We start from the raw sequence: 10,000 nt of genomic DNA on the forward strand, positions 1-10,000 counted from the left end.
TCGTGGTTCAAAATTAATGTTGTTTTCATGTCGTAAATTTTGTTACCGATGGTAAAATATTTTATTCTCGATCGACAGTCCTGAAACTTCCTTCTGCTCTTCTTAAAGACTGTGTATCCATATTTATTTACTTTTACATCAATATCTGTTTTGCATAAAGCAAGCTAACAAAATCTGTATCTTGTTTGGTTCGCATTTGATAGAGTAACCCCGCCGGACAGGGGTTAACTTCAGCTTTCAACTTTTGTTTGCAAAGCTGTCAGATGCTGTTAGTGCACGCTTACACTTGTGATGGAAAGAAGTTGCATGATCAACATGTCAGCTCAGAAGCCAATGTTTCTCGATTCCCTTTTATTTTCTTCAATCTCTCTGGATTGAGTACTTTGCTAGTAACCACATGTCTTCTCAAGGGGCTATTTATCCAAGACTTCTACCATGGCGCTACATAGATATACAATACCTAAACAATATCGTGTACTGTTAGACCTACATATTACGCAAAGACAACTGTCAACATGTCTGCTGACATGTTGACAGTTGTCAACAATGTTTTTCACTTCCCATTTAGTTTCTTCAATCTTTCTGGGTTCAGTACTTTGCTAGTAACCACATGTCTTCTCATGCTATTTACCCAAGACTTCTACCATGGCACTATGTACAATGATAGACAATACCAAAACAATATCGTGCACTGTTAGATCTACATATTACGCAAGGAAAACTTGAATCTCCTGGAAGACAACACACTGCTCAGTTGACGTTATGGAATAAATCGCTGTGTTACTTCACTACCACACGTAAGCAATGCGTGTCAATTTTTTTTTAAAGAGGACAGGAATTTCTTCTTTCTGACAAATGATTAATTAAAAGGCCGGTAGCCAGGTTTTAACCTCAGAAAAGAATCTGTTTTGTCGTACGAACGTATGAGGACCTGTGAGCCAAAGGGCTTCTGCTGGTATCACTTCTGGGTGACCCCTTAAATGGTCTTAATGACCCCCCAACTTGAAAAAAATTGCCTGGAGCGCTTCTCGTACCACAGGCAACCCAGTGTACCCTCACGGAGGGTCTAGTTGTTCTAAGATAGGGAATTTAAGCAAGGACAGTGGCATTACGTCAACGAAAACGTCACTCCAAAATATAACTTGGCGCTATCGGAAATATTTAGCGATTATTCCGTCTTCTTCACCTTGTACAATTCGGGTGAACTAGCCTGTAAGTGGATGGTTAAGAGCGGTTTTAACGTTAAAATAGATAATCAATGGTTTATCGTTATATGCTTATATCCTTAATTCCTATGTTTGAGGAAATTATTAGAGTTGTGTTTTGTCACGCAATCCTAGACAATCTTCAATTTCTTTTACTTCCTGTATCAGACACGCACGGCATCATCTGCTTTCATATCTTCCTTGTTCTCTGTTTTTAACTTTGTTTTAGTTTGTTTCCTTCATTGATAAATCAGATCATTTCCCATTTACATCAGATTTTACTCGATGGGTCGCACTTGACAAGCTGGACCTCACTTTATTGGTTAACCACGTCTCTACATAATAATTAACCAAAAAAAACGGAAAAACTGGACACCAGATTCCAAACAAATGATCCTTTAGTCTCCTAATCCCACGCTAAAGCAAAAAGTCAACATTAAAAGTAAAAAAGGGGAGACCGTTTTGGAGTAACGAGCATTTACTTCCGCACGCGCTTCATCGATACCGCAACAGCCGCCTGGTTTCAGCCAAAGCGTGTTACGTTCACGCTGAAGCGACGTTATGATTCTGAAAATCACCTTTTGTTGTGATCAAAGGTGCAAACGCAGTGTCGTGATGTTAACAATCTTCGTGGTGGCTTTTATTATTATAACACCGTATTCTGGTAAAGTTATCAGCCAAGCCGTTATTACTGGGTTGCCAGTATGGCAAAACCCAGTCGGAATGTGTCTTTAATTTCGTGGTTTTTTTATTTTTCGTTTTTATTTTTCGTTTTTCTTTGTTTCCGTGTCGGTAAAAGTCTTGCCTGTCAATCCCCTGCTAAGTGGTGTCTTTGTGCATAGAGCCTTCTTCGCGTATTTTCTTAGGATCGAGAGGGTAGTGGGAAATGCGTAGATTTCTCTGGTAGACACAGTAGAACGATTAACTTAACCGGCAATAGCGTCTAAAGTCATAAAAACGCGAATGACGTTTTAGTGGATCTTTGAACAAAATGTACCCTTAAGAAGCTCAATAATGGCAAGCGTATTGGATCCTGAACAAGACAGACAATGTTAAATGTTGTCGAATGTTAAAAGCGACGAGTAATGGACTTCGACAACAATCTGTCGCCCGTCGAGCCGTAATCAAAGTGAGCTGTCTTCCTAAAATTTTGCCAAGTGTGGTGTTTTGTACAACACTGAAACCAAATGAACAGTTCTCTGGTAACTCAGTATGGGTTCAACAAAGACAGAGAAGGAATCCATATAGTAGATCTGTTATCTCAGTTGTCTCTCTATTTGTATTTAGCTGTTCTCAACTCTGCACAGTCTTCCGGTATAACAATTGGAAATTTCACTAATAAGTCATTGACGTGAATGGCGTTTTAGTTGATCTTTAAACAAAATATACCCTCATGGAGCTCAAGAATGGATCGTCAATTAGATGAGCAAGACAGCGCTGAAAAACTAAATATCTGGATTTTAAGCGACGAGTAAAGGTCTTCGACAACAAGTTCATTTTTCGCCTTCAGGTATCAAGTGAGCTTTGTTCCTAATATTTTACTAACTTGGTATTATATAAAACACGGAAATCAAATAGCAATTTTTTTATGGATTTAGCAAATTAACATTGAAGGAGGAATCGAACGCCTACAAGAATGCATCACAGTGTTTACTCAAGTAGTATCTTAGTTGTCTGACAATTTACATTTACCAGTATTTTGTACTCAACTCTGCAAAGGTGTAAAATATTTGGAAATGTGACAGTGAAGAATTATTTGAATGAAAGTTGTTGTCGCTTTTGTGCTTCATTATTTACTGTCAAGGTTCCGAGTCGAAAAGGGTTTGATATGAACTGCCAAAAATGTATTTAATTGCATCTCTTGTTTGCACGCACGCACGCAATTGAAATAGGAAGGTTTTTTGGCCTCCAATAGTAAATATGTTGTTTGTTTCGATTAATTTTTCGCTGGAAAAGGATTTTGCCGAGATATTTCCAGCCTTTGTGAACTTTAATATCATGTTGTGTAATTTTCCAACTTAACAAATTTGCATACGTGTGTTGAAATGTGATACGGGAGCATTTTTGTAGTATAGTCTAACGAAAATAAACAGGTCTGTTGGAAGCTTGCTTGAGTTTCAACAAAATGACCCCCAAAATCGGCAAAAAAGATCTGACACTGATGAATAATAAAGTAGCTGCTATCCCCAAAACAATGGAATTACCTGGCGATAAATAACCTCGTCTTGGAGAGTAGAGTTTTGACTGTCAACCTGAAGAGTTGGGCGATTGTGATCTTTGTGTTGAATTCGCACATCTCTTGTCAAACTTTATAAAACTTGAAAGAAAAAGAAAAGTAACAAAAACAAAACCCGGTATCTATGTCAAATGATGATTTGACACAGATGCTTCACTGTTTCGCGAGTATTAAAACACGCCGCGGTAACTTCAGCACGGCGCCCGCTGAATCCGATGTCACTTTCGATTTTGCACTTTTACTTGTGCAGCCAAAAGTACAATAGCAAAAATCTCCCAAAATGTTTGTCGCTGATCGTAACTTTTTATATTGGGGGTTAAAAATTAATATTGTTTTCATGTCATAAATGTTGTTGCTGATGGCAAAATGTTTTATTCTCGATCGACCGTCCAGAATACTTCCTTCTGCTCTTCCCAAAAACTTTGTATCACTATTTATTTACTTTTGCATCAATATTTGTTTCGCATAAAGCAAGCTAACAAAATCAGTTCTTTGCTTGGTCTGCATTTGTTAGCGTTCAAATAGAATTTTCGGTCCAATGCTTCTGTTTTGAGGGGTATATTATTTTGGTCTGCCATCCAGATACTAACCCCGCCGAACAAATGTAACTTCAGCAAACTTTAGTATAACGAAGCTGTCAGACGCTCAGAGGGCACGCTTAAACTTGTTGTGAAAAGAAGTTGTGAGGGAACTTGAAAATTATCAACACGTGAGCCCAGAAGCCAATGTTTCTCGCTTCTCTTTTATTTGTTATGCTTCAGAGACTGGAATGCTGTAGTTCAATACCACACAATTCAGTGCCTTCTGATTTTCTGTAACGCGTGCCACAGGCAACCCAGTGTATGCTTCACGGAAGCATCTCGTTTTGTTATTATCTGATCTCCCTTTATTCACAATTCAGCCCAAATCGCTGCGCGGTGTCTAAAGTGTGCTGGATAATCCCCGTAGATTAATTGTATTCTTCGTTGGATCCACAAATACGGTTAATGCCCTTTAACCGAAGATAGCTTGCACACGATCACAATAAAATGGTCGTATTTAGTCAAAATAATAATCTAAATTATAAATATTATTTTGAGTTTTTCAGTCCTATTTGGATTTAACACAGAGACCCACTGACGTTACATGCTTTCTGTTGTCGACCACATGACTCGCCTTCGTGTCAAATTGTTTTCTTTCGGAAGACAAACTGGCAAGCAATTTTACTTTGATCTTTTTTTCTCTCGCTCTTTTTCAAAACAAGTGAAAGTTATGGTCGTGGCGAGAAAGCACCGTAGTGTCATTTTATTAAGACGGGGATGTTCTGTCAAAATTATTCCGGATTTAATAAAGCAAAACAAACAAACAAAAAGAGTACAGATAATTGTTATTTAATTCCAGTTGACATTAAATTAAGCTACTTTTTGAAAATAACAAACCGTTTAGTGCGCAAGGAAAGAATTTGTGGAGTAACTTCTTCCACTAAGTATGAGCTATTACTGGTATTCTGTTTTGACATTGTCGTTCTCTTTCGCTCTCCTTTCGTTTCTGTTCTAGTCATAGGTCCTCAAGGCATCTTATCAGAGCTGCTAAAGATATGCCAAAAATTGCAATACAGAAAAAAAGGCAGCTCTAAGCAAATTAAAAATAAACACTCAGCCTTAAGTTTATATCCCTCCGATGCTTGACTTAAATAACTGCGTACCCGCCAGTGTGGACCACAGCTATTATGATATGTCAAACTGCATTGAAATCAGCGAAAACGCAGAAAGAAAACATTTTCCAAACCGTTTTTTCACGGTTGACTGTGTAAGAACTAGAATTGATGTAGTATGGCCGTGTAGCCGCGTCCAGCCACAGAAAGCGCCCAAAAAATGAAGCCTCGCTTATGTTGAGGTGAGTTAACCTTGGTTGAACCTCCGGTCCAATCGAAAACTGCAATTGCAAAAAGGTTGAGACAATGATTCGAAAATTCACCTCTCCTTCCTAGAACTCCTCTTCCAGTTCCTAAGAAAAGTCTGAACGTCCCTCCTTCCCCTCCCCCCTTTTCAATGTTGATACCCTTTAGTTTGAGCGCCAAGTGGAAATGGAAACAACTTTGCTTGGGGGGAAGGGGGGCTGGAGATGCGCTGACTTGAATGACACGCATTGTACGGTTATCAACAGTGAGTGTCTCAACTCTTCTTGCAGTGGCTTGCCAGTTTGGACGACAGCTATCATGATATGTCAAACTGGATTGAAACCAGCGAAAAATGCAGAAAGAAAACATTTTCCAAATCGTTTTCCATCTGAACACGAAAAGCGTTGACTGTGTAAGAACTATATTTGACGTAGTATTGCCGTGTAGCCGCGTCGACCGCCTCCACGCGGCCATTGGGGGTATTGGGGGTAACCATGCATTTTTGAGAGATATTTAAGCTTCAATTTGAGGAAGAACGCCATGCATTGTTTTGCATTATAAAGCATTTTACAAATATTATTTATCAATTATCTTTGAAAAATGCGTGGTTACCCCAATTTTCTTTTTGGATTTCAATAACACTTGTTAAGATCTACATTTCCTGCATAATCAGAAACCGGGCCAAAAATACCTTTGAATTAGTAGGCACCGTCTTTAAGCAAAGTTAGAAAAATCTAGGTCCTTATACTTGGGTTTTTACTGTACTTGACAGCAACGTCAGCAGATGAGACGAAAATGATAGGCACTTGTTTCACAGACAATAGACCACTTTCATAAATGTCGCCCACCATTTACATTCTTTTGTACCGGTACTTATTTTAATTAGACCTACTGCCCTCGTTTTGAAACGAAATCTTTTTTGAAATTTGCACGCCGTTGCGAGGCTAGAAAGGCTTATTAGAATTAAAACAAAATAATATTTATTTGGCCGCCATTATGAAAGAGGTCTATAAAGCAGCTCCAACCTTCACTCAAAATACGGATCGAAACGCGCAAGTAACAGTTCGCAGTCTTTACTTCTAATAAAAACATGGCTCCCCTAACAGACAACCAATAATATCCCCTTTCTGTCAACCAATCAACGGCTGACTACACACGCTCGCTTCACACGGGGATGACTCCCGCTTCCAGGATCCTCACGTGCAGATTCCGAAGGAATAAACGGATTTAACCACACTCGTAATGTTCAAAACTGTTCACACTCTTTTTAAATTCTACGCGTGCGCACGTCTTTCGTATAACTTATCTATAAAAAGGAATGGCAAGGTACGTCGTAACAAGTATACTCAGGTTGTGGAAATGTCAGTCACAGCAACAGCCTTTGTCAGGACTACACTCATTCATAGGTTCAAATCCTAACAAGGCAGCTTATTCCTGGATTTAAAACATTTTCAATTCCAATCATGAAAGCCTTGGCTTCTTTCTATAAAGAGGAAAATTGGCAAATTGCATTTAGACCTCCACCCCGGAACACCTTAAGACAAATGCAGTTAAGGGTAAGCCGTCGTAAGTGGGCTATGTTTTGTTACTTAAGAAATTATAGCGTTAGCTATACAAACAACAGGCATCAGCGCAAGAAAATTCGCTTTGCGCCGCAATTTTATTAACAGAACTGAATAATATATCATTTTAAAGTTAAAAGATTAAATTTTCTGGATCCAAAAATTCACTTCCTGGATCCAGTGATTTTTTGTCTGAAATCGAGTTTTCAAAAGAGTTCGGGTTTTGCTGCAAAAGTTCTAGCCTCCTCTGGTTTTAACTTATTGACCTTAAATTTTCAGAATTTATAAAGAACATCTAAAGTTCTAAAAGACTGGGTGGGGGAGTTTTCACTTTCTCCTCTAAAATAAAGTTACACCGATTCTTCCGACAGAAATTCGTCCGAAATGCGTAGCTCAACTTAAGAGTTTGATATCTCTTAAACTATTCAACTAGTTGTGGAATATCTCTGAGAAAACAAGTCATATCGTCAGCAAAAAGTGTTAGTTTGCTTTCTTCCTCATTGATTAAAATACCTTTAATTCCCTTATCCTCCCGAATTCTGCAAGCAAGCACTTCAATGGCCAAAATAAATAACAAAGGTGACAAGGGATCGCCCTGCCTAACGCCACAACGAATATCAAACAAATCAGTAATAAAACCATTATTTAAGACACAACTAGATGCGTTAGTGTAGAAGGTTTTGATCCACTTTAAAAATTGCGTTCCAAAGTTAAATTTTACCAAGATTTTAAAAAGGAAAGAATGATTCAAAGAGTCGAATGCTTTCTCAAAATCAACTGCTAAAAGAATACCTGAACTATCCGTAAATTTAGCAAATTCAAGTACATCTTCAATTGTTCGAACTGCGTCAAGTAATGATCTTCCCTTGATAAAACCATTTTGATTTGAATGAATAAGCTCAGGTAAAAACAATTCTAACTTTCTTGCAATCGCCTTTGATGCGATTTTAACATCGACATTAATCAGTGAGATCGGTCTCCAATTTTTAATAAAACGTCTGTCTTTGTCCTTCTTCTCCAACAACGTAATCATAGCTTGTTTTTGCGAATTTGACAGTTGTCCGTGTTCGTGAGCGAAATTCAAGGAATTGAGGAGACATTTCTCTATGAGATGCCAGAAGCCAAGATAAAACTCCACAGTTAATCCATCATTCCCTGGTGTTTTGTTTTTCTCAAATGATTTCAAAACTTCTAAATATTCGTTTGTTGTAATTTTTTTCTCCAAATATTCCTGCTGCTCGTCTGTTAACATGTTGGTATTTACATTCTTAAGGAATTCATCAATCGACAAGCCACCCTGTTGACAAGAGTCTTTATCATAAAGATTGGCATAAAAGCTATGAATCTCTGTCATTATTTGTTTCGGATCCATTATGCATTCATCATTAAACCCCACTAACTTCCTAATACAACTTTTTTTCTTTTTGGAATTTTCTAGGTTCAAAAAGTACTTATTACTTTTCTCGCCATATTCGTACCAATTTACTCTCGAGCGAATTATTGCTCCTTGCGCTATATAATCATATTGACTATCATATTCGGTTTTTAAAATCTCCAGATCACTCAAGTTTTCTTGACTGGGCTGTTCATCGCATTTTGCTGTGCACTCTTTAATTTTTTGTTCTAAGTCTAATAATTTCTCCCTTCTAATTCTAGCCTTCTGTTTGCTATAGGTAATAGTTTCATAACGGATTTTATACTTAATGAAGTCCCAAAGGACCCTTGACTCCTAAATCTCTTTTCCATCTTCCAACCAATCACTGTAATTCTCAGTTATAAAAGAGATATATTCATCATCTTCTAAAAGACTAGAATTAAATTTAAAAAAGGAAGGTCCCCGTCCCGTTTCTTCAATTCCGATTATATGCATTGTAATAGCGGAGTGATCCGTTCTTATTGCAGGAATAATATCTACATCTTCTACCTCTTCTTGAAAACTACTGCTTATTAGCCAAAAGTCCAAACGTCGCTGTACTGTAGGGTTTTTTTGTCTCCATGTAAAGCGCTTAGTCTCTGGATTTCTTATTCTCCAGATATCAATCAGATCATAAGATGAACACAAATCTTCAATTTTTTTACAGGATTCTCTTACTTGAGGTTTGCCTCCAGTTCCATCCAACTCAGCATCGAAAATAACATTGAAATCGCCTCCACTAATAACTTCACAATTATCCTCTAATTCTAATTTATCGAGTTGTTTTTGAATTTCCTCAAAGAAGATGCATTGATCTTTGGTCTTATTTGGGGAATAAATATTGACAAAAACAAAACTATATCCCTGAATGACACCTTTCAAAATAATAAATCTTCCTTGTTGATCTTCTTGGCGTTCTTCAATATCGCAATCGAAATTCTCCTTAACCAAAATCATAACCCCCCTACTGTGCTCCGAACCATGACTAAAGAAAATGTTGCCCCTCCACTGCGACCTCCAAAACTTTTCGACGTCTGGAGTACTGTAAGTTTCTTGTAAAAAGATAATATCGGACTTCTATTTTGTTAACCAGTAAAAAAGTGCCTTTCTTTTGTCAAAAGAGCGAATCCCCCGAACATTTAGAGATAGAATTCTAAAATTTCAATTCCGTTTTGTGAAGATTTCAAAGAGTCATTTCAGTGAAGAGAACGGAACAATAAATACGTCAAGAGGCATCTGCATACATGAAGCTCAAGCCATGGGTGCACTGCATGTCCCTCACACAAGAACAATATAAAGTTAGCCCGCTAAAATGCGAAAAAGAAAACAAAAGGCACAAAGCAAAACTACGACACATAATTACATCGTTAAAAAAGTATTATTATTATTATTATTATTAGTCTTTGATAATAATGATGATGATGATGATGATGATTATTATTATTATTATTATTATTTTTTTTTTTCTTTTTACTATTGTTGTTCAAATTATGGTAAGAGTGTAAGTGTAGTAGTGTTATCTTGTAATTGTTATTTACTGAGTTGTAATTAGTAGTCTATTTTGTTTTTGATATTGTAATTAATAGTGTGATTTGTATTTTAGTTATTTTATAATCGTTGTATGTGTTTAGGTGTAACAAAATAATAAAAAGTTTTAAATTACAAAAAAAAAAAAAACTAGTTGTGGAAAATCACTAAGACTGT

General features: G+C 37.1%; 2 protein-coding genes across 3 annotated transcripts in view; both read left to right on the forward strand.

The window, feature by feature from the left end:
- The window catches only part of LOC138016404 (uncharacterized), a 290,788-nt gene that overhangs the window by 147,337 nt on the left and 133,451 nt on the right, over positions 1–10,000 (forward strand). The gene's annotated exons all lie outside the window — the stretch shown is intronic.
- LOC138016640 (uncharacterized) overlaps positions 1–10,000 on the forward strand; it is a 142,453-nt gene that overhangs the window by 103,474 nt on the left and 28,979 nt on the right. The window lies entirely within an intron of this gene.

Source organism: Montipora capricornis, chromosome 9 (genome assembly GCF_036669925.1).
Source record: "Montipora capricornis isolate CH-2021 chromosome 9, ASM3666992v2, whole genome shotgun sequence".
Taxonomy (NCBI): Eukaryota; Metazoa; Cnidaria; class Anthozoa; order Scleractinia; family Acroporidae; genus Montipora; species Montipora capricornis.